The sequence below is a fragment of the Hermetia illucens genome, chromosome 5 (assembly GCF_905115235.1).
Source record: "Hermetia illucens chromosome 5, iHerIll2.2.curated.20191125, whole genome shotgun sequence".
Taxonomy (NCBI): Eukaryota; Metazoa; Arthropoda; class Insecta; order Diptera; family Stratiomyidae; genus Hermetia; species Hermetia illucens.
In genome coordinates, this window is record NC_051853.1 from 107679063 (window position 1) to 107703440 (window position 24378).

At 40.8% G+C, this 24378-nt stretch overlaps 1 protein-coding gene across 2 annotated transcripts in view; it reads right to left on the reverse strand.

Annotated features, from left to right (window-relative positions):
- The window catches only part of LOC119658490 (diacylglycerol lipase-alpha), a 208284-nt gene that overhangs the window by 103875 nt on the left and 80031 nt on the right, over positions 1–24378 (reverse strand). The window contains exon 1 of one of the 2 annotated variants that reach the window (XM_038065950.1): positions 16945–17083. The exons of the other annotated variant lie outside the window; for it this stretch is intronic. The gene's annotated coding sequence lies outside the window, so the exon portion shown is untranslated. Of the gene's footprint in view, positions 1–16944; positions 17084–24378 lie in introns of those variants that run through there. 2 annotated transcript variants of the gene reach the window in all.

Below are 24378 nucleotides of genomic sequence, written 5' to 3' on the forward strand. Positions count from 1 at the left end.
TTGAGTGTTTAACGTAGGTACCTATCGTGGAGACTTAATCCTACGGTCTTCTTAAGACACGGATTGATTTTGTGACCACAATCAGAGCCCCGCTGAGACAAGCAACAACGGTACCAGTCTATACCAAATGCATGGCTTTGCATTCATACTGGTGGATACAAGACATACCTAAATCTCTACCGAACTAAGGAGTACGGTACCCGTGTTGAAACGCAACACCACGCCGAGGCCCGAAGATCTCTTCTCGCTTGAGCATAACCACAACCCCCATAAAACTCCCACTAGGGGGCCTACCGCAAAAAAAAAAACAAAAATAAAATGCTGAGATCAGGGAAAGAGATAAATAGAGTATAGTTGGAATTATTCTACTATGCTAAATCCTACCTGATCTCTCTTGGTGACAGGCCCCGCGACAGGTCGACCAAGAAAATGCATAGAATGTCGTTACAAACATGATGATCGGATCGAGCCGACCCCGCTTGTGAACGGGACAAAGGCTGAAGAAAAAGAAGAAGAGGGGGCCTACCGCAAATAACCGAACTGTACTCACATACAACGGGAGTTCAACCGAAGTATTAGAGTCCAGGAGTTATCCCGGTTCCTATGGTACCAGTATACCTCTGGTAAGGTTTCGTGACCAATTTGTGTTTTTGTCTAAAACAAAACCTTATTAAAATCGATTCACTATCTGTCTGTCTGTCTGTCACACGCACTTTTCTCCAAAACGGCTAAACCGATCCAAACGAAATTTGGTGGATAGATGGGAACTATGAAATCCCACGCATACAACGAGTGACATTAATTTATGTGGAGTTTAAAGGGAGGCTCCCCATACATACAAAGGGGAATTTAAAAAAAAATGTTCACCGGATGTAGTAGCGCAGTGTATCAAATGAAAGGTATTAGTACTTCGAAAACGCCTCTCTCACAGTTTTTCCACGATCGGTGCAACCCCATATCGATCGCGGATATTCGCAGTTCGGACGTGATCAAAACGAGTCACGCCACCAGTGCAATGCAACATCTTCGTCTCCATTACCGCAAGACGCCGTTCATTGCCTTTTATAGTCGGCCATCACTCAGATCCATAGAGAACGGCAGACAAACGACATTGCAGTAAATTTTAGATTTGAGACGTGCGCTGATGCGTCGATCACAAAGAACATCAGTTGTGGAATGCCACTTCATCCAGATTGCGTTAACGCGTGAAGCAATTTCATTACGCAGTTCTCCATTGGCTGGTAGCATTGACCCGAGATATTTAAACCGCTCAGTTCTGGGCAGGTTACTGCCATTGCCAGAACTGAGCGATTTAAATATCTCGAGCCAATGGTGAAGTGCGTTATGCTCCTCATATAGAGAAACAAAACCTTTGATACCTGAAGCACCAAGCTTCCGGTTTCCCGACTTGTCGTCGTCACATTTTTTAATAATATTTAACTCTTAGTGTGGAGCCTAGGTTGACTATTATCAATACAGTGCTTTCCAGATCATTTTTTTTTTGTGTAAATGGATTTTTAAAAGATAGCACACAGTTGAATATTTAGCTATGGGCACGCGGAGCTCTCATACACCCATTATTTCTTACATAGGGAAAGATAGAACCTTTTATACCTGAAGCGTTTAGCTTCCGGTTTCCCTACTTGTTTGTATCTGTTGTAGGTTAACTCCTACGCATTTGCTAATAATATTAAACTCCTAGTGTAAAGCGTATGAGGTTGACTATTATTAAGATAGTGCTTTCCAGTTCAAATTATTGAAGTAAATGGCTTTCAAAAAAGTAGAGAGCAATTGAATTTTTAACTATGTGCACACGGAACTGTCATGTATTCGAGGTTCCTTACATAGGGAAATACAAAACTTATTATACCTGAAACGTCTAGCTTCCGGTTTCCCGACTTGTATTACAAAAGTGACAAACATTTTTAAGGTTTTGTTTGTAAAACAAAACCTTATTAAAATCGGTTTACTGTCTGTCTGTCTGTCCGTCTGTCTGTCTGTCTGTCTGTCCGTCACACGCATTTTTCTCGGAGACGGTGGTAGCGATTGGCACCAAATTTGGTAGAAAGGTGGGAACTGTGAACGCTCACGCATATAGTGAGTTACATCCTTTTACGTCGAATTTAAGGGGGGGGGGGGTCCCAATACATGCAAAGGGAGGGTGTAAATTTTTTTTTCATCAAATATAGTCATGTGGGGTATCAAATTAAAGGTCTCGGTTAGTACTTTTCGAAGCCGGTCCTAGTTTTGACATTTGTTGAAAAGGTGGGGGGTGCGGGGGGTTGAAAGTGGTCATTTTTTTAACGAACCCATTCTCAGAAACTACCCAACCGAAAAATCTGAAAAAAATCAGGGGGCTGTCACTATATGGTGCCTAGGCTCCGAAATACCCTCCATACCGATACCTGTTTAAATAAAGTTAATAATAGTACATTATTATAATTTTTAGTAATTGACAGGAAAACCCCCCTTAAGTTCACCCTAGAATAACAAAAACAATATAGGCTACAGTATAGAGCATGATCCTGCCAAATTTGGTGAAAATCGCACTATTACTAACAAAGTAATACTAAGTCAAAACTGTCGCTTCTCTGCAAATTCGAGACTATGAATGTCAATATCACTTGAAAGTGGCTATTTTCACATAATATGTGCATATTTTACGCGCTACATGCTAATGGGACAAATGCACACCCAAATCTCTTTATAAAAGAAATAAACAAAACCTTTCATACCTGAAGCGTCTAGCTTCCGGTTTCCCGACTTGTTTTATTATATTTCAAGAGTGTATTAATATAACCCAAAAGAAGTTAAATCATTATATGCAATACAATTCTCTAAAATAATGCACAAATATGAGCTTGTTTTTTGAGGCCAAAGAGTGGAAAAATGTAATACAAATGGGACCATTGAGCACCCAAATATTCTTAGATAAAAAATCCCAAAATCGTGTCTGCCTGAAGCGTTGAGATGCCGATTCCCTTGTTCAAATTAATGGCAAATATATTTATTTATTTATTACTCTCTCTCTCTCTCAATTTTCATACATTAAAGAACAATTCAGAAAAGATAAATTAGAGAATGTGTACTCTAAACGGTAACTCTGATATAGTTCAACCATGATTTCAAGCCCTCCTAACAGAATATGGAAGTAAGACCGAGACCGAGAACGACAATAGCAAGGACGCTTTTGATTTAGTATCCAAAGCAAATCGTATTTCAACGCTAAGCAATGTTGTTCCGTCCCTCCAAGATTCAATTTAGCCTTGAAGGAGAATGGAATAAATATAAAATTGCACAACGGGAAGCCTTATTCGGACATTTAGTTCACACATACCACCGTACTTTGCTTCCCTTGAAATTGTGCGCTCTGTATACAATTCTTTGAGTGCTTTTCCAGCGTTTGTGCCAATTATTACTTTTTTTTTCACTTGAAACCGCTTGAAGGTCGTTTAAGTACTCATCTGAAACAATAAAGCGTAACCTTTTTGTTCTTCGGAGGGTCCAGTAAAAAGAAAATTTAGTCCTGAATTATGCAATTCCTTTTCAATATATAATCAAATTTCTGGGCTTGGCGGTGCTTGCTAACACATACACAGTTCAACAAAACGCAATCTTTTCAAGGACATGAGAAACGATGAACGCCATTGATTTATTAGGAATGAATTGAATTTGAAATGGAATTCTTTGATGGCGTGAAACTTACAGTTGAATGGCTGCGTTCTGAAGACAATGAGCCTCTTCATACGAGCGTATTGTTAACTGATGACTTCAAACATTTATTGTAAAGCTATCCCGACTAACAAATTGAATTTTGTATAATTAATAAGCGAAATACGCAAAAAAGGACTGTTTCACATTAGAAATATCTTGGAAAAGGAAGACATTTCGTTCACAACCTCCTGTACTTGCTTCTTTTGCACATATATTCTTTAAGGACACTTTCCACACTCAGAGCGCAATTAGTATTATTTTAAAAATTGTGATATCTCAGAAATGAAATAACATATTGATTTGTGTTTTTTTAAGGTTTTGTTTGCAAAACAAAACCTTATTGAAATCGGTTCAATGTCTGTCTGTCTTTTTTTTTAAGCAGGTGGAAATCTTCAAAAGACTCTGGCCAGAGTGTAGGATTTTTACCCACTAAAATCACCCCCGTGGAACCACCTTTAAGTATTACATCACGAGGTGGAGTTAGCTTACTTTGGAGTTAGCTTGCACCTTCCGTTTTTCTGCGGGGTTCGTAAACGCGCCTTCCTCATTTCTTTTGATTTTCGCAGTTTCTCCTGGATTACAGCGATCATGGAATTGATCGCATCCTAGTCTTCCTGGCAAGCTACCACTCTCCCGACAAAATTTTCCGGTGATAGCACTTCACCTAGAGTTTCCTCTTGGTTCCTTCTTTCTTCCACTAACTTAGGACATTGGAAGAATACGTGCGCTGGATCCTCTGGGACCCCGTCGCAGTTTGGACAATAAGGTCCGGTGTCCAATTTAAACATGTACAAGTATTGACGGTATCCTCCATGGCCGGTGGAAAACTGGGTGAGATTTTAATTGATCTCCCCATGCTTTCTCTTCAGCCACTCCCTGATGGAAGGGATCAACTTGTAAGTCCAACGACCCCTTTCTGACTGGTCTCATCGCTGTTGCCATCTACATATGGATCTCTCTCTTTCGGCTTTTTTCACCTGTGATAAGGGAGAGATGGATGTGGTGTTATAAATGTTCATCATTTCGGTTACCAGGATGTCAATTGGCATCATTCCCGAGATGACGAACGCTGCATCGTCTGGGACGGTCCTGAAGGTAGAACACACTCTTAAGGCTGTTCTTCTGCAAACCGTACTCAGTTTATATGCATTGCCTAAAACCTGCAGCGCGTTTCCCCAAACTGGGACTGCATATAGCATGATAGAACTTACCACCCTGGCTATGAGCAGCCTGCAAGTATGCCGCGGTCCTCCTACATTCGGCATCATCCTTGCGAGAGCCATACTTGTGGTGTATGCTTTTTTACAAGTATGCTCTATGTGCTGCTTAAAATTGAGTTTTCCGTATACCATCACCCCCAAGTATTTGATGGCCAGCTTGAAAGTGATGATACTCAGAGTGAAATTATGCGGTGTTTCCAACGATTAATAATAATAATAATAATAATAATAATCGTTGGCGCAACAATCCATATTGGATCAGGACCTTGAAGTGTGTTAGAGCACTTCATTCAAGACCTTAACGGTACACTAGGAGGCAATGTGGTCAGCATTGCGCTCGCCCGAGATTATTACCCTGATTTGACTCAGGTACTCATTCACAGCTGAGTCGACTGGTATCCGACGTCAAATCACGATACAAATTCCACTGCCACCAGTGAGATTAATTAATTGAAATAATAAAACTTGTTGTTTCTTTTTCGTTGGTGTGGGTATTTATTCTTGCAAATACCGATATTTCGGGAACCACTTGTTCCCTTCATCAGTGCAAACAAGTCCATCATCGGTATTATACGACAGTGTTCGCTCATGCAAATAACTATCTATAATAGCGGCTAGGTAGGTAGGAACCCCAATCGTCGCCAGAGACTTTCGTATAGGTTCCAATTGGCCGAGTTGAATGCATTCCTCACATCCTGGGTCACCACCACACAATATTTGGTGGTACAACCCCTTCCGTGAATTGCATTTTCGGCCAAGCCAGTAACCATTTTGATGGCATCAATGGTTGATCTGGCTTTACGGAATCCATACTGCCTATATGAAAGGCCTCCTTGGCTCTCGACGACTGGGAGTAGTCTATTATAAATAACCCGCTCCAACATTGTTCCCATAGTGTCTAGAAGACATATGGGTCTATAGGAGGACAGTTCCCCTGGTGCTGGAAAGATACCCTCGGATATGCACGTTTCAAACAGCTCCGCGAACATATCCGGTCTACATTTGACGGCAAGTTTGAGGGCCTTATTCGGTATGCCGTCCAGACCCAGGGCTTTCCTGTCGCCTATTCGACTGGAGATCTCTAGCAGCTCGTCCCTGGTGACTGGTGGAATCGGCGTCACATTCAAGGGGCGCTGGAAGGTGTTAGTACCCCGCTCTTGCTAGGGAAATAACCTCTGGATTATTTTCAACAAGAGCATAGGGCACGTGATCTGCGGAGATGATCGCCCTCTGAATCACCCTGTCACTATTTTATAGGCGTTACTCCACGGATTTATGTCCGCTTCCAAACAGATCTCCTTGAAACATTCCCTCTTACTCCGCTGGATGGAGAGTTTGAGGTTCTTACGAGCTTCGCTATAGGCATGATCCTTTTGCCCTTGATCGATCCTACCTATTGCTCTCTGAGCCGTTCATCTCTCTATCTGTCTGTCACAGGGACTTTTCTCGGAAACGGCTATACCGATTGACACGAAATTTGGTGAGAAGGTGGGACCTGTGGACCCCCAGAGATGCAGTGATCTCTCTACGTTGAGATTTAGTGGGGGTCCCCATACATGTAAAAGGGGGATGTAACAATTTTTTTCACTTAATATAGTCATGTGGGGTACCAAATGAAAGGTCTTAATTAGTACTTTTCGAAACTGGTCTTAGTTTTGAGATTTGTTAAAAAGGCGGGGAGTGGGAGGGGTGGAAAATGATGATTTTTTTAACGGACCCTTTCCCAGAAACTACCCAACCGAAAACTCTGAAAAAAAGAAGCTGCCTCTATATGGTGCCTAGGCCTCAAAATACTCTCCATTTCGATATCTATGCAAATTAAGTTAATAATAGTATATTACCATATTTTTGGGAAAATTGAGTAAAACGCCCCTTAAGTTTACCTCAGAATTATAAAAGTTGGTAGTAGTATAGAATATAATATGAAGCAAGTTTGACCAAAATCAAAGTTACAGTAGCTCAAAGTTGTCTTCACCGTGTAAATTTACAACCCGAAGTACTAAATCTGACATGCTAAATGCATATTCTTAACGGGCTACGTACAAATGGGATAGTTTTACACTCAAATATACTCATACAAGAAGGAAACAAAACCTATCATACCTGAAGCGGCCAGCGTCCGGTTTCCCGACTTGTTTTTTATTTTGGTTGTTGTTATTGTTATACATAGGGTTGCATTTGATATTGAAATCAGGGTTGATAAAATGCATGCTTTTTAAGGTTTTGTGTGAAGCAAAACCTTATTACAATCGGTTAACTGTCTGTCTGTCACATGCATTTTTCTTGAGATGGTTGCAGCGATTGACCCCTAATTTGGTGGAAACTGTGAACACTCCCAGGTGGATGTAAACTAAAATATGAAAATATGTAGTTGTTTGTAGTTGGCATGGATCCACCTCCACGCACTCCATTTCGGAATCCGCGGAAGACAGATTGGGTGATGTATAAAATAGAACTGAGCGCCCGAGTCACGATCCCTGGGAAGCGCATCAAATCCATTGCTGGAATTGAGAAGACAACCCAGATGATCACAACTAGCATGAGAGAAGCTTTCGAAGAAAGCTGTCCACTCAAGATACCAAAGTAGTGGTGCTGTAAGAATGCGATAGATACGACCCGGAGACTTTCACCCAAACGGATATACTAGATGTATACATCCATAATAAAACCCATTTTGATGTACGCATGCATCATCTGGCGGCCAAGACTGAACTTTGCTAACAGCAGGAAGCTGCTAACGCAGATTCAGAGACTTGGTTGCAAGTATTATTGGAGCAATGAATACTACGCCGACTGCGGCACTTGAAGCTATCCTAAGCCCCTATTCACTTAGAGGTGAAACGGAAAGCAGCCGACGACGCATATAGGCTCGATACCATTGGGGCGTGGAAAGGACGGTCATGCGTCTATCTGGAAATTTCTTGACAAACATCTGGTAGCCCTAATGCCCACCGATCATATGGTTTCCAGATTCGTCTTTGAAAAGACATACACTGTCGTAATCACCGATAGAGAAGAATGGTCGACAAATGACCATGAGTCTTTTCAGATTACAGACTTAATATTCTTCACCGATGGGTCAGCCATGGAGGGTGGATCAGCGTTCTCAGAGAATCCGATTATAGAACTGGCCCGACCCCTCGGGAAAAATGACGACCATATTCTAGGCGGAGATATATGCTATTTCATTGCCAGCAGAAGAATGTCTGCGACAAAAATGGGAGGTCGCATCATTCGAATCTGTTCTGAGAGTCGGGTGGCATTATCAGCACTAAATGGTAACGACATATCAAGCCAGTTGGTGTGGAGTTGCCATCAGGTGCTGCTGAAACTTGGCCGACTGAACGAAACATTCCTGATGTGGGTGCCGAGGCACGCTAACATTACTGGTAATGAGGAGGCTGACAGACTGGATCACCGAGAGTCTGGATCCACAATGGTGAGACCAGAACCAGCTCTTTGAATCCGACCATCTACTGTCAAGTCTACTCTGAAGTGTGAAATTGCAACAATTCACGCAGCCAAGTGGAGACATTTGAACTCTTGCCGGCAGGCGAAAATCCTTATGAAAGAGTCTAGGGCCACTAGAGCGGCATTTTTGTTGTCCCTTAAGAAGTGGGACATGAAAACCCTAGTAGGGCTTTTAACGGGACACTGCTTCTTAAACTACCATATGGAAAAGATTGGGGTAGTGGTTTCGGATATGTGCAGCTAATGTGAGGAGGAGGAGGAGACTACCCTGCGCTTTTTATGCAGCTGCCGGACATCCTCAGATCTCAGACGAAGACACCTTGGCAAGGCATTCTTCAATGAAGAATCTGCACACTCTCTGTCTCTGGAGAATGTTCTCAGATTCGCTAAAGCCTGCGAACACCGTAGGCGGGAAGCAATTGAATAGGCGATTTACGGGGATAGTACAATGGACTTAACAATTGCTTGAGTGCTCGGAGCTGCGGTTCCCCCCAGCACACTAAACTAAACTAACTGGCTGCCGCGGGAATGAAATATAGGCATGCCTTGTCGCGGTGGTTGTGCTGAATCTATTGTCGCGTTGCGTAGCGTATATGAGGTAATATTTACGCATCAACCGTGATAAAAATGGGATCGAACTTAAAAGCTTATAATGAAAATGAAGAAGGTATAGTGACAAGGATTTTGATATTAAAAAGATGCAAGAGCATATCGTGCAAATTGGAAAATATCTTTAAACTAATCTCCTTGCTCCCACAAAATATAAATGTTAAGTGTGATGGAATATCTTATTAGATTCCCTCGAAAAATATTTTTTAGAATAACAAAAGATTCTAAAGATATGTGAAGGTTGAATTGAGGGAGCCCTGAATCCGCCTTCCACTCGATGGCAGAGCGGAATTGGAGAGAATTTTTCTACCACTTTTTTGGTCTCTGGACTCCTCTTTTCGGGCTTACACTGAAAGTTGACGTCCAGGCAGCCTCGGTTGAGTCGTCTTTGCCCTGGGCGAAACTGTAGTCGCCTAAATCATAGTTAAGCAGCATAGATGAGTATCGCCAATTAATGCCTATTTTGTGCTAGTTATGTACAGTCATGGCTTCCTCTGCCTCTGTAGAAAGCATTTTTTTCGACATTTAGTTTGATCCAAATTGTTATACACTGAACTGCTATTGATAACGTATAGACGCTCGTGAACCTTAATACGGCGATTTCGTCATTATCTTCAAATAGTATATTTTTTCTGTATTTGAATAATTTCCGAATTTTCGTTTTCTGCCCGGTGTAGGGAATTGTACATATAACTTCATTCCGCCTTATCATTTTTCATGAGGTCATCTTTAGCTTATATCATCATCTTATAGTCACAAGTGATTGCAAGAAATTCCTGGGAGTAATGAATCACCATATTTTAATGATTTCTCAATGGCTTAAATTTTCTGCTTATTGTAATTTTAGTCATTTTAAGGTTTTGTATTAGGTAAAGTCATAATAATATCATCTGCCCTTTTATGGCTGAAATTAGACATATTATAACGATGCTTTTACGGATGGCTGTCACCGATTCAAATATACTAAAATAGATTCCACTTTCTGCTTGCTCTTTCCCCGCGGCATCCCCTCTCCGGATCATATCTTTAACATAATTCAAATATCTCCCATTTATCTGTGTCCATTTCAATGCCTCCAGAATATTTTACGACGACATCCACAATCATAGTAAAAGTATACACGGCCATGAAAGTATTTGGTATCCCGACTAAATTAATCAAATTGTCTAGGTTGATCCCGACTAACGAACGAGGCTCAATAAAGGCAGCAAGAACCACTCCCGAAACTTTTCACTTTCAACAACGGTTTAAGGCAAGGCAATGTCCTACCATGTATCGCTTAACCTAGACTTGAAAATCAGTCATGTTGATGTAAATGCGAGAAACACTTTCCTCACAACTCCACCCAACTAACAGCCTTTGCTTACGATATTGACATAATGGGTGGAGGAAGCCCAGATATACAAAATACAAGTCAAGCAACGTCAGCACCAAAACCAAAACGAACTCATCACAAATCATTGGTCAATTGAAAACAATGAGGATAGGGTTGAAAATTATAACCGATATTTCAGCTTACAAAAACAGTATTCTGCGCCGTTAATGATAATGAACTCTTATTTAGCTTATTCAAGTATAATAGCTAGATACACCCCCCTTAGTGAATGACCGCTTAATCCAGCCCAATCCCCCAGGTCAAACTTTTACTCGCAACCTGCATATCAAAAGATTATAACTAGAATGACGAGGATGAAAAATCTCAAAATTCCTATTGTAAGTGTGTAAATGAAAACGATGATATAACACTGCAACACGGAGAAGTTTGTAAATAACCTCAGTTCCTTCGGTTGTTCATCATCATCAAGGATGAAATGGCAAACTACCGCAGCAACTCTTCAAACAAAGACAAAATTATTTCGGGCATCAATAACTACTTAAGTGGAGTAAACCAACCAGACTTGGTTAGGATCCCGAAGAAGTGTACTCACCACGAGTGTGCTATTTAAATGCTTTCTGTTGTTGCAAAAATTCTAGAACGAATCCTAAATGCCTGATTGATCTTGTCCATTTCCCTTTCTAAATCCTTCTGGATTACCACATACTCGGATAATTGTAGAACAGAACGTTCTTTCTTCCATTGATTTTGAGCGGCAGAGCGCAGGACCTCACATAGCCTTTATGGCAATCATAACTAATAGCTGAATAATCTTCACTAGATCGATCGAAATCTACAATGCAATGCCCATTAATGCAGATAAGGAGATTGCGATGACTCGTCAGACTAAGAACCTTGGTTTTGTTGGTGTTTATCTTTAGTCCAAATCTACTTGCCATTTGGCTCGGTGAGAGAGCACACAGATGTCACCAACGTAGTCCAGGTGCTTGAGAAAAGATGACCCATTAGATTCTTCCACGTCCTCCGAACAAGGCAGTATGATGAAAGTCCTCCGTAATTTTTGTGTCCGCATAAACTCCATGTCGGGCCGGACCAAATGGGGAGCAATTTACTCCCTCTTTTTTTTGGTCCACAGACCCCAAACGAAGCAAAAAAATAGAGAGTAAGTTCCTCTCCATTTGATCCGGTTCGACATCAAGTGCATGCGGACTTAGGATCCTTCAATCCTCAAACAACTCAGCTCTGGCCAAGCTTTGGCCCAAAGTATTGACGGATTTACGCTCAACATAATTGATAGTCATGCCGTGTACTGCGAATTATACAATGCAGTGTTTAACATTTGCGAACCGTCTCGGTCACGCTGCTTTCAGGGCAGAGCTCCTCAGCTCGTCAGTAACGTTTGACGAGTTGCCCTGGTACGAAACCGTAAAGCCGTTTTCGCTTTTTATTTTTTGAAACTGTTTCACTTTTTGGAGCAACATTTTGAGCTCCCGCTCGTCTGTGTTTCATTCAATATCAGAAATGATCAGCTTCGAAAGATACTAATCGAGCCCTTTCAGGTATCAAAGCTCACATGACGATACCTACAAAAAAATTTACACACACCCTTAAACCCAACATAAAATGATCCCATTCGTGTGTGAAAGGTTTCAAAGACCACATATCTCAGCCGTTTCATTGAATTGATTTTAAGATTCCACATAAAACTTAAAAAAGAACTAGGAAAAATAGCATCATGATATATCCGACTTTACTAACCTCGTATGACAATTATTTTCGTTAATTATGACTTTAATTATGAAGCCTTACACACTTCGATGCTCATTCTGTTGAGGCAGAGGGAAACCTGATTTCCGACAGAATGGGCATATTGGAGGGATTGGTTGAATATTTTGGCGAACTCCTCAACAACCAAAATATCGGCGAGTTGGAGGTTGCCAACTGAAGATGACGGACAAATGATGCCACCACCAAGCATAGAAAAACCAATCCGTGCAAGCCAGAGGATTAAAAACCATAAGTCACCAGGCGCCGATGGAATTACAGTCGAATTGGTTAAATATGGAGGTGTCCAATTACACCAAGCGGTTCATCAACTGATGTTCAAAGTATGAGACAGCGAATCAATGCCTGACGACTGGCAACGGGGCATTATCTGTTCCATACATAAAGAGGGATATAACGCAATACAGCACAGAGATATCGCGTTCCTGAGTACCATATATAAAATATTCTCCGTTATCTTGCTAGGCCGGATGACCCCATGCGCCCTGAACATCATTGGATCGTGCCAAAGAGGCTTCACTCCAGACAAATCAGTAACAGATCAGATTCTCTTTCTGCGAGTAGCGATGGAAAAACTGCTGGAATATGGCCATCAGTTGTACCATATTTTCATTGACTTTAAAGTCGCCTATGACAAGCATTGCCAAGGTAAAACTGTACACGGCCATGAAAGAATTCGGTATCCCGGCGAAATTGATAAGACTGACTAGGCTGACTCTGGCCAATGTGTGAGGCCAGATAAAAGCAGCAGGATCATTCTCAAAACCATTCAAAATCCACGGCCTAAAGCAACCATCCTCTTCAAGTTCACCTAACTACTGGCCTACGCTGACGATATTGATGTTATGGGGTGAATAACCCAAAGTGTACAGCCCATCTTCATCCTGATCGAGCAGGCGCAGCGAGGTCTTGGGCTGCACATCAATGAAGGCAAGACGAATTACATGGGGGCAACGTCGGCGCCAAAAACCAAAGAACCAACAACATCAAATCGCACTGGCCAAACGAAAACAATAAAGATAGGATAGACATCTAGGGCCGCAAATCACAACCAATAACAGTTATGACGATGAAATCGCGCACGATTGTTGGCAGCCAACAGAGCCTAATTCAGCTTACAAAAACTATTTCGCTCAAAACGTCTCACCATAGGGTCGAAGCTCTTAGTGTTCAATTATAATCTTGCCAGTCCTTATGTATTCCTCGGAAATTTGCGAAATTGCGAACTCTTAGGCGCGTTCGAGAGAAAAATCCCCCGAAGAATTTTTGGTCTCCTACATGACGACGAAATCTATGAGTGATACCACGACCGTCCGGTTGTGGATAAAATCCAGCTCAATAGGTTACGGTGGGCGGGTCACTTAATCCGTATGGATGAGGATGCTCCAGCCCGGAAAGTCTATAAGGGCAATATCTATGGTAGAAAAAGAAGACGAGGCAGACCCCGCCTAAGATGGAGCGATGGCGTAGGTCAGGACGCCAGACAGCTTTTAGGGATATGGAATTGGTGGACCACGGCCCAAAACCGGAGTGTCTGGAGTTCCTTACTAGGGGAGGCCTAGACCGAATACCGATTTTTGCACCGTTGATGATGATGACACCAATATGCAATGCAATAACTTTGGTTTGAATAGCCGAATATGCACAAATTTTAAAATGTTGGTAATATACAATTATTAAGTTTATTTGAGGAAATACAGAAATGGGATATATTTTGAGGGCCAGATTTCATATAAATGCACCACCCTGAATTTCTTCATATTTTTTGAGGCCATCCATTTGAAATAATAAAGACCCTATTTTTTCGCTAGTAATATTTATTAATTTTCTAAATACGGATGTAACGATGCAAGATTAATAAATATTACTAACGAAAAGAATGGCAAGTCTTAATTATTTGAAATAATTTTATCGCTAGAAACATCGCAAGATTACACTTAGCCTTCCATTTGCTACTCCAGAGGGGTACATGCATTAGAAGCAAAAAAATATTACATTCCCCCTTTTGCATGTATGTTAAGCCCCGCCTTTAAACTTCACGCAAATTCGTTGTCACTCACAAATTGCGTTTCAACTGGTAAAGCTGTTTCAGAGAAAAGTGGGTCTATCAAACAGGCAGACAATAAATAAATCGAATTCCACACAAAAGCTTAAAAACATGTCGGAAAACCGGAAGCTTGGCGCTTCACGTATACAGGATGTTGTTGATTTTGCATGTAATAATATTTGGGTATGCGATGGTTTCATTTAAACATAGCTCGGAGTGTATATACGTTGAACTTACCCGATATTCAATTCGATATTATATTGACATTTTATCTGTACGGAGTACCAATTTGACGCAAAAGGGCAACTTTGACTTAGTGTATCTTTATTAATTTTGGATTTCCACTAAAATTCCCAGTAGGCTCCTCCGTATTAAAGCCTATATTAATGCATTTTGCAAGTCTAGGATGGACCTAACGAAGGTTCGCGGTATATTTTAAAAATATATTAATGTAATATTATTAGCTTTATTTTAGCAGATATCAGTATGGGGTATTTCCGAGCCTCGATGCCATATAGAGGCATCATCCTTTAGTGCCCGGATGGCTCAAGTGTTAAGAGCGCTGTGCTGTATAGCGGACAGTCACGGTTGAAATATCACTGATAGCAGGATTTGTTATCGTGATTGGATATCGAATACCGGTTGAGGCTGTGAATGAGTTATATTCTCGGGCGAGCGCAATGCTGGCCACATTCCCTCCTACAGTGTATTATAGTTTTCCGTTACGATCTTGAATGGAGTGCCCTAACACACTTTTAGGCCACGATTCAGTTGGATTGTTGCGCCAATTAGCATCCTGAATTTAAGTGACCTCTTTCTGAGCCCCTCATTCCCCCGTTCCGCAATCGACTTCAAAACCAAAATTTGATTTGGGAAGTACTAATCGATACTTGGATGAAAAAAAAATGTACATCCCCCTTTTGCATATATGGAGAGCCCTCTCCCATAAGTTCCCACCAAATTTGGTGTCAATCAGTATAATTGTTTCTGGGCAAAGTGCGTGCGACAGGCAGATAGACAAACGAAAAGACGATATTAATAGGGTTTTGTTTTCAACAAAACTGGGTGCTTCGCCATCACTAAATTGGAGTAGTTGTTTTAACTTTACCTGAAAATGCATATAAAATTTTATCAATCAAAATATTTACTATTGCCAGCCATGCCTCTACAACAAATCGTTGATGCCCTTCTCAAAGAATTGGTCGTTTCTTGAGGGGGTCTATTTAACGAACCCAAATATTCACTTCTTCATAGAAACTGAAATACTGTTTCGAAAGACCATGCTACTACATCAAATGCAATAAATGCAAGATTTCCACTGCACTTTTATTACTACAGATGTAAAGCTAAGCCTTCTTTGCAAGTACAATATGGACATGGCGCTCAAGGTATGAAAATTTTTCCAGATTTTTTGTTTGTTTGCGGTTGTTGGTTCCAATTGTATATAGCTTGAAGAACATATATACGACTTTCACTTCAATATAATGCTAACATTTTATCTCTGAGGATGCAGTAATTTTATGCATAAAGCGCAAAAACATATAACAATATATAACATATTGTCACGTTATTTGTAATAGGATTTCTACCGAATTCTTCAGTATTGTGGTCCATATCATGGCCTACAGTATCACAAATGTCTATGATTCTAGGGTCAAATTAAGAGGGAGGTGAAAGTAAAATGAAAAAATATAGTGAATTACTATCAACTTTATTTCAGCAGATATCAATACTTCTAGCTCCCCTAGTACCTTAACAACTAATTCCAAAACTAACATTTGCTCCGGAAAGCTCCAATGGCGATTGATACCAAAAATGGATATACTCCGTGGAAAAAAAATATACACTCCCGTTTCATGTGTATAAAGACTCCCTTTTAAATTTAATGACAATAACATTCAATTCATTCGTTCCAATTTCTTCACCAAATTATTGACATAGAATTTGTGTTCCTTAAAAACGTGAGTATCACAAACAAACAGACAGATAGGCAGATAGACAATAAACCGATGAGAAGACTTTGGCAATAAACCTTAAAGAGTGTTATACTTGCCTCTTACATTTCGTTAGACTAGTGGCGTGACACGTTTTGATCACATCCGAAATGAGGATATCTGCGATCGTGGAAAAATTGCGAGAGAGGCGTCTTCGATGGTAGGCTCACGCAATTCGTGCTAACGAGAATTCACTTACCAAGATTGGTCTGAACATCGAAGTCGTTGGTAAATGACCAAAAGGCATGCCGAAACAACGGTGGCTTGATACGCTGGATGGGGATTTAAAAGCCTCGAGATTGCACCCAGATCAGCCATTCGATAAAGCTAAATGGCGAAACCGATCACGACGAGCCGACCCCGCTTGTGAACTGGACAAAGGCTGAAGAAAAAGAAGAAGACTTCGCTTTTCCATTTATAGAAATCAAAAAGGCTAAATTTCCAGACAGATCCAGATTGAAAAACGGCACACTCATAAATTTAAATGTAAGCCCTTTCGTTTATACGGACTGAGGAGTGTGGTCTTGCTACAAGGCCAATGAACACAATATAAATTGATGTTCCAAATTAAAATTTGGATATTCAAGAAACCATTGCACCCATTTTGAACATATCTCATATTTGAACGGATATAACTATTATAACACCTTACTTGCTCATCCTACACCCCACCTACATGAGGTAGTACACCCCTTTCATTGTACTATAGGATTCAATAAACACTTGGGCACACAGAAATGTAGCATTTTTTTCATAAAATATTAATACCTCAGAACAGGTCAACGCCAGGCACTAAAAATGCAAGATTGAAATATTTTTAGTATAATTCCACCCCACTTTCTCACACAAAACACATCAAAGGTTTCTTTACCACCCGCGAGGAGTCACGATACCACTGATATCCATTTCGTCCGATAGTTACTGAGTAGATATTCTATGCAAATGCAGACGTTCAGTTTGTGTATGACCGTTGAAGAGCCAGAACTGAAATCAGCAAATACTATACTTTCCACATGTTGCCGTGAACCAATATTTGTTTTCAGTATTTCACTGTACGTAATCAGCTTCTTATTGGGACATGTGTATGTTGAACATTACGCGAACGAAGCACCTTGAATTCATTTATTAAAACTCTGGACGTACGCACCTATGTACTCGTATGTATACATTTTCTGACTTTTATGTAAATCCCTGGAAATTGGCCTATTTCTAGTTTAATTACCCATCAGTCCCCATACGAGCAGATCACGGGGCGAATAACAACTTTGCGGGAATAAAGCGTTAACCGACATGTCAATCTTTCAAAGAGTTTAATACAGAAATCGCGAATGCGACTTTTCTGCTGTGCTGAGGAAGACTGGTATTGTAATCGGGAATTTAATAAAAACACAAACAAATAATCATTGGTCTGCAACGAAAAACCCTTCCAAAAAGAGATAGATGTGAAGCTTTTAATGTGCTAAATACGTATCAGCTTTTCCTTTCTTGCGTTTATGCTGTTTTAAACTGTACATCCAAAAATATTCCCAACTATTGAAAAAGTTATTTTATATCAGTACGTAAAAAGTTACATAATACATAGTAATGTTTGGTAATTTTTGCAGAAAATATATACATTTAGTGAGAATGTATATTTACTTTCAACCACGGTGGAAAAAACATGGTAAAATCATTGAATGGAACAGACGCTTAAGAAATAATGAAACAAGTCGGAAACCGAAAGCTCGGCGCTTCAGGTAAGTTTTGTTGATTTTTTATGTAAAAAATATCTGGGTGCACGATGATCCCATTTATACAGAGCTCGTAGTGTATACATGTTCAATGCACCCGATATTGAATTCGATGTGATAGTAGAGTAGATAGTAAAGTAGTAATTTGATGCAAAAGGGGCAATTTTGCCCTGCTATAATTTTGTAAATAATGGTAGGGTTTCTATCAAACTTTCCAGTATGATGCCTTCTATTAAAATGAAGGATAGGAGGCATACTGGAAAGTTTGGTAGAAGTCTTAAATTTTGCGAATCTGAGATGAACGTATTTGAGCAAATATCATAACGGCGTGTATTTTGAGGCCTAGACAACACGTACACAAACTGCCATGATTTTTTTTCAGTTTTCGATTGGGTAGTTTCTGAGAACTGGAGAATTGGTGGACCTCGGCGCAAAACCGGGATGTCTGGAGTTCCTTATTAAGGCAGGCCTAGACCGGATACCGGTTGTTGCGCCGTTGATGATGATGAGTTTCTGAGAACGGGTAGATGAAATAGTTTACCCTCTTTGGATTTTTCCGTTTGCAACCAATGTCAAAACTAATATCTGCTTCTAAAAGTAGCCGTGCATTTGATATCCCATATGACTGTATTTGGTGAAAAAAATTCACACCCCCTTTAGACTCAACGTGAAGTGCTGTTGCTCACTGCATGCCAGGGGGATTCCCAGTTTCCACCATTTCCACCAAATCCGGCACTGTTATGCTTAATGAGCCCGCAACACACCCGGCCATCAGTTGAACTGGAAGCACCAACCATTTACCGGCAAGCCGTAATATCATTAGTTCAACTCCAGCCGTGGGAGGCCTTGAAACGAAAATTTGAGATAATTTTGCGTGTGAGCATTTATCAAAAATGTTCACCAGCAATAAAAATGTCTGGCCGGTTGGCCGAATCACTTTTCACTCGATTACCGGCTGATTGATTGTTCAAATGCGGACTATTCAGGCGTAATCGATAAGACGAACTGTACGTACGAACGCAATAGGAAACCTCCTTAACAGAACTCTCAGCATTTGAAATTTCAACTATATTCAAACAGACTAACAACAGGCCCGCGCCATGCTGTGTGATGTCCCAACTTGAGCCAAGAAACTTGAGTAGCTCGGCAACTGGCAGTTACTCATAAAAATGCAAAACTGTCAAAATCAGTTTTCCGCGAGAAATGCCAAGGAGGACAATGAAATAGTGTTTCCTGCCCTGCTATACAAATAACTCCACAAAAACCCCGCAGAAAGCTGTTCCGAAAGGAGATTTTCGGAAGAAGTGGATCGCCATTGTCCGACGGAATCCAGTTTCTTTGGAGTCAGGTTTGAATTGTGAGGATAATTTCAATGTGAGTTAACATTTTTTAAACTTTAATTCCAATTTTGAATGATAATATATGATTGCGTTAGAAATTTGTGTCATTATCATACAAATTCAAATCGAATTACAAAAGAAGAGATACCGCAGAATATTAATCTGAGGTAGGTTCTGCTTCGTCTTCTTTTTCTACCACAAATATTGTACTTATAGACTTTCCGGGCTGGATCATCCTCATTCATACGGATTAAGTGACCCGCCCATCGTAACCCATTGAGCCGGATCTTATCTACAACCGGACGGTCATGGTATCGCTCATAGATTTCGTTGTTATATAGGCTACGGAATCGTCCATCCTCCTGTAGGGGGCCAAAATTCTTCGGAGGATTCTTCTCTTGAACGCGGCCAAGAGTTCGCAATTCTTCTTGCTAAGAACCCAAATCTCCGAGGAATACATGAGGACTGGCAACATCATTGTCTTGTACAGTAAGAGCTTTGACCCTATGGTGAGACGTTTCGAGCGGAACAGTCTTTGTAAGCTGAAATAGGCTCTGTTGGCTGACAACAACCGTGCGCGGATTTCCTCATCGTAATTGTTATCCGTTGTGATTTTCGAACCTAGATAGGAGAAATTATCAAAGGTCTCAAAGTTGTATTCTCCTATCCTTATTCTTCCTTTTTGACCAATGCGGTTTGATGTTGTTGATTGGTTCGTTTTCGGTGCTGACCTTGCTACCATATATTTTGTCTTGCCTTCATCACGAATGGTCTTGAGAGTGATCCTGCTGCGTTTATCTGGCCTCGCACATTGGTCAGTGTCAGTCTAGTGAGTCTTATCAATTTCGTTGGGATACCGAATTTTCTCATGGCCGTGTACAGTTTTACCCTCGCTATGCTATCATAGGCGGCTTTAAATTCGATGAATAGATGGTGTAACTGTTGTCCATATTCCAACAGTTTTTCCATCGCTTGCCGCACAGAGAAAATCTGATCTGTTGCTGATTTGCCTGGAGTGATGCCTTTTTGGTATGGGTCAATGATGTTCTGGGCGTATGAGCGTATCCAACCTAGCAAGATAGCGGAGAATATCTTATAGATGGTACTCAGCAACGTGATACCTCTATAATTGCTGCACTGTGTGATATTTCCCTTTTTATGTATGAGACAGATAATGCCTCGTTGCCAATCGTCAGGCATTGATTCGCTGTCCCATACCTTGAGCACAAGTTGATGAACCACCACCGCCTCCATATTTAACCAATTCGGATGTAATTCCATCGGCTCCTAGCGACTTATGATTTTTAAGCCGATGAATTGCACGGACTGTTTCTCCTAAACTTGGTGGTGGAAGTATTTGTCCATCGTCTTCAGTTGGCGGGACCTCCAGCTCGCCGATGTTCTGGTTGTTCAGTAGTTCAGCAAAGTACTCAACCCATCGCTCCAATATGCCCATTCTGTCGGAAATCAGATTTCCCTCTTTGTCTCGGCAGGATGAGCATCGAGGTGTGTAAGGCTTCATCCTGATGACTTGTTGGTAAAACTTCCGCGCCTGGTGTGGTTGCTCCCTGTACTTTTCTAGTTCACAGACTTGTTGGTTCTATCAGGCTTCTTTTTTCCATCTGTGAAGTTGCTTCTCCGCTCGACGGAGTTCGTGATATGTCTCTGCGCGTGCCCGCGTTCTTTGAGAATGCAACATTACTCGGTATGCGGCATTCTTCCGTTCCGTTGCTAGCTTACATTCATCATTAAACCAGCCGTTCCGACTCCTTTTGCGGCTGGGGCCAAGTAAAAATGTTTGGGGCATTTCAGCAAGAGCTGTTTACGTAAATAGTCGGCAGTATTCAGCAGTAACGATTTCGATTTGGATAGAAATAAACTTCGAGAGTTAATTGATTTACAGCTAAACAGAATTTTTCCAACAATTAAAAAATATGGTGTCTCAACTATTAAATAGAAACTCGAAATTCTCAAAACTATCATTACATTTCGACATTTTGAAAAATTCGCTTCATATGTTCAAAAATTGCTATTACAGTCAGAATCGATTATAACGACAAATCATTTATTACGACCAATCTTCCAAGTCCCAGTCAAGAACCATACAATTTCTTCGTGAGTCATATCGATATCCCTTAGTACGAAATATCGGCTTTAACTATGCATTTTTTGGATGAATTCCAGAAAAAAAAATCAGATATAACGTCTGTGCAAACAACATGATCCGTCGGGTGTTAATGTGGTCAATGCGGGAGAGTCTGCACTCTGTCATTCAAGCCTTCGAGGTGTTCTTTGATGTTCCAGGATTATTTTAGCTATTATATTTGCGATGGTAGGGAGCACATAGATACCCTTCCAATTATCACACGCAAAACTGGTCCTCTTCTTTGGGATCTTGATGATTATCTCCTTCTTCCACTCTCTGGGAAAGGTCTCGAATTCCCAAGATTTCCGTATGAGTGGAAGCAGCGGATCTGCAGTAACTGCAGGTGCAGCGATAAATTTTGCGAGAAGACGGTCAAACCCAGTAACTTCACTCCGTTTGAGTATATTGATAGTCGAAATCATTTTTCTTATGCTTGAAAGAACAGTCCGTATCCGCATATTGCGGTGACTAGCCATATCATCCGCAAGGGGAGGAACTTCAACGGATGTGATAGAGTTAACAGCCATGGTGAAGTATCCTTTTCACCCTTCAGTTGTTTATCATCGTGAATGAGACGTCGATTATTGACGTCTTTCACGGGACTATCGAAAGATTTGCGACCACATTCAAGCTCTCTCGTGATGCATTTCTGAAGCTATATCGTGGTCTATTTATTTATAGCCCGTGGTACCAAAGATATTGTCAATATTACTTTCTGAGTTGATTGATCTACATTCATACGGATTTGATGACACGGTTATCGCAGCCTATTGAGCTGGATTGTATCAACAACAATCGTTCGCGATGTCGCTCATGGGTAGGAGAAAGGATCACTATCTTGTAGAGAGCAAGTTCTGATTCTAGGGTGAGACATATCGGGCGAAAAAAAAGTTCTTCTTCTTCTTTAACCTTTGCCCCGTTTGGTAACAAGGTAAGTTCGTAAAAATTTTCCATAGGCTGGGTTTTGGTAGAATCGAGAGGTTTTCAAATCACCATCTATTGGCTGCCAGCATTGTAAATGTAATCGGTTGTGATTTTCGACCGCAAATTGCAGAAACTTCAGACGATTTCAAAATTTTACATCGTTTCAATTGACCGCTGCTATCGGATTTTGTTCTTATTTTTGTTTTCGTGCTGACTTTTCCACCATATATTTCGCCTTGTCTTGTCTAAATACCAAACATGTTTAGTATGAACCGATGAAGCTCTGCAGGAAAGCCTATCCAGACTGTCTCGCCTAACAAAATAATAGAAGGTATCCTACCAATTTTCCTAGAAACATGATACCTATATTAATAATGCGCTGAGTGATATCTTCTTTCTTTTGGCGCGTTAGCAATTGTCAGACATTGGTTCATAGTTCAACAGTTCAATCTTGAGCATAAGTTTCTGAACTGCTTGCTGAATTTAATCACCTTCATATTTAACTAGTTCGGCTATAATCCCATCAGTTCTGGCGACCCGATGTGCCATTTCATCAATGCTTGGTTATGGCACCTTTTGTATGTATCTTTTCGAACACTTTGAGTTCACGTACATACCACAGTAGATCTACTATAGGCAGTACCCTTACAAAAATGACCCCACTTGCAAATGTGCTTGCAGAAGCTTATCTATACACTTCAGAGACGCTAAACAAGGAAAAGGCATAATCTTCGTCAAATCGTATTGGTAAGAGAGAGATCGGTAAGCTTCTGCTATTCTGATACTACGGCGTGGTCACCCATATAGCAAAAAGTTTCACGTATTCACTGATGCATAAGCAAAAACTTGCCAATCTTACCAATACATTGGCAAGTCCGGGCGGTATGTCAAACACAGCTGATCGGGTTTTTGGTACATCTCGCTCATGCTCAAGGGCAAAACAATTTGAAATCGTGTGTACTCGCACTGATTTCCCTCCTTGAGGGGCAAGGGGGAGTGAGGTAGCTGTCTAGTATCTAACTGTGGTACATACTAGTCTCTTCAGGCATGCTTCTTCCGCTGGTCGCTCCTGCCTGGCGGAGTTCAAGATAAACGTCTGCGCGCTTTCGACATAGTAACCCGAGTATATATATTATAGTATCCCTATTATTGTCTCTTGATAGTAGTCTTATCTGGGGGGACCCATTCGTACCGCACACGCTAGGTAATTTCAATGACCACTTAGTTGGATGATCCGGAATTCCTTTACATTTTTACATTAAGGATATCTATGGATGGCGACGTATGGCCTTCCAGATGTCCCCCCCCCCCCATCTTCCTTTTGAAATTTCCCACTACGTTTTTTGTATCATAACGAAGGCATGGAACTTTCGTTCGCTGTCTTCTAAAAGGCATCCCTCTCTGACACTACAGTCTTACTCTGTAGCGATATGAACTTTAATAAGAATAATTCTTAAAAATTTGCAGGCTTCTGTTCTCAAAGACGAAAGCAAATTAACACGATAAATAGTATAGTTACTCTTCCCCAGGAAACTGATGTCTGTGCAACGCACTGATATCAAGTTTATATTGAAAAACGATGTGGCCGTCTGTTGAACAATTCCTCCTTTATATGTACACAGAGCTTACGTTTCATGAGAAAATGCTCAAACCGGTTGTTCTACTTCTTTGTCGGGTGGTATTTCTGAGGCTTCTTTAGACGCTTCGCAACGGGTAGTTTTTCCAGGTAAACTCACCAATCCTACACAATATCCATTCTGGAGGATCAGTTGACAAATTTCTTGTCCTGTTTTAAGTGCAAAAAATTCGCCTTCATTCTACTCTGTCCGCTGTTTTTCATTAACAAAAGGCGCTATGTGGATGTGGGAATAGAGTTTGGAAGTTGAGCTAACGTATTGATTCAGCAGACGTTTCCCAATTTCTGTGCTCCATTGTGGATAGCAATTTACGTTTTTTTTAACAGTTCATGATCAATGATGATGATGTCGAAATGAAGGCCCGTGAAAAAAAAAGCAGTCACTGTCCCCGGGCGAACCATTACAAAAATTTTTACGATAAACTG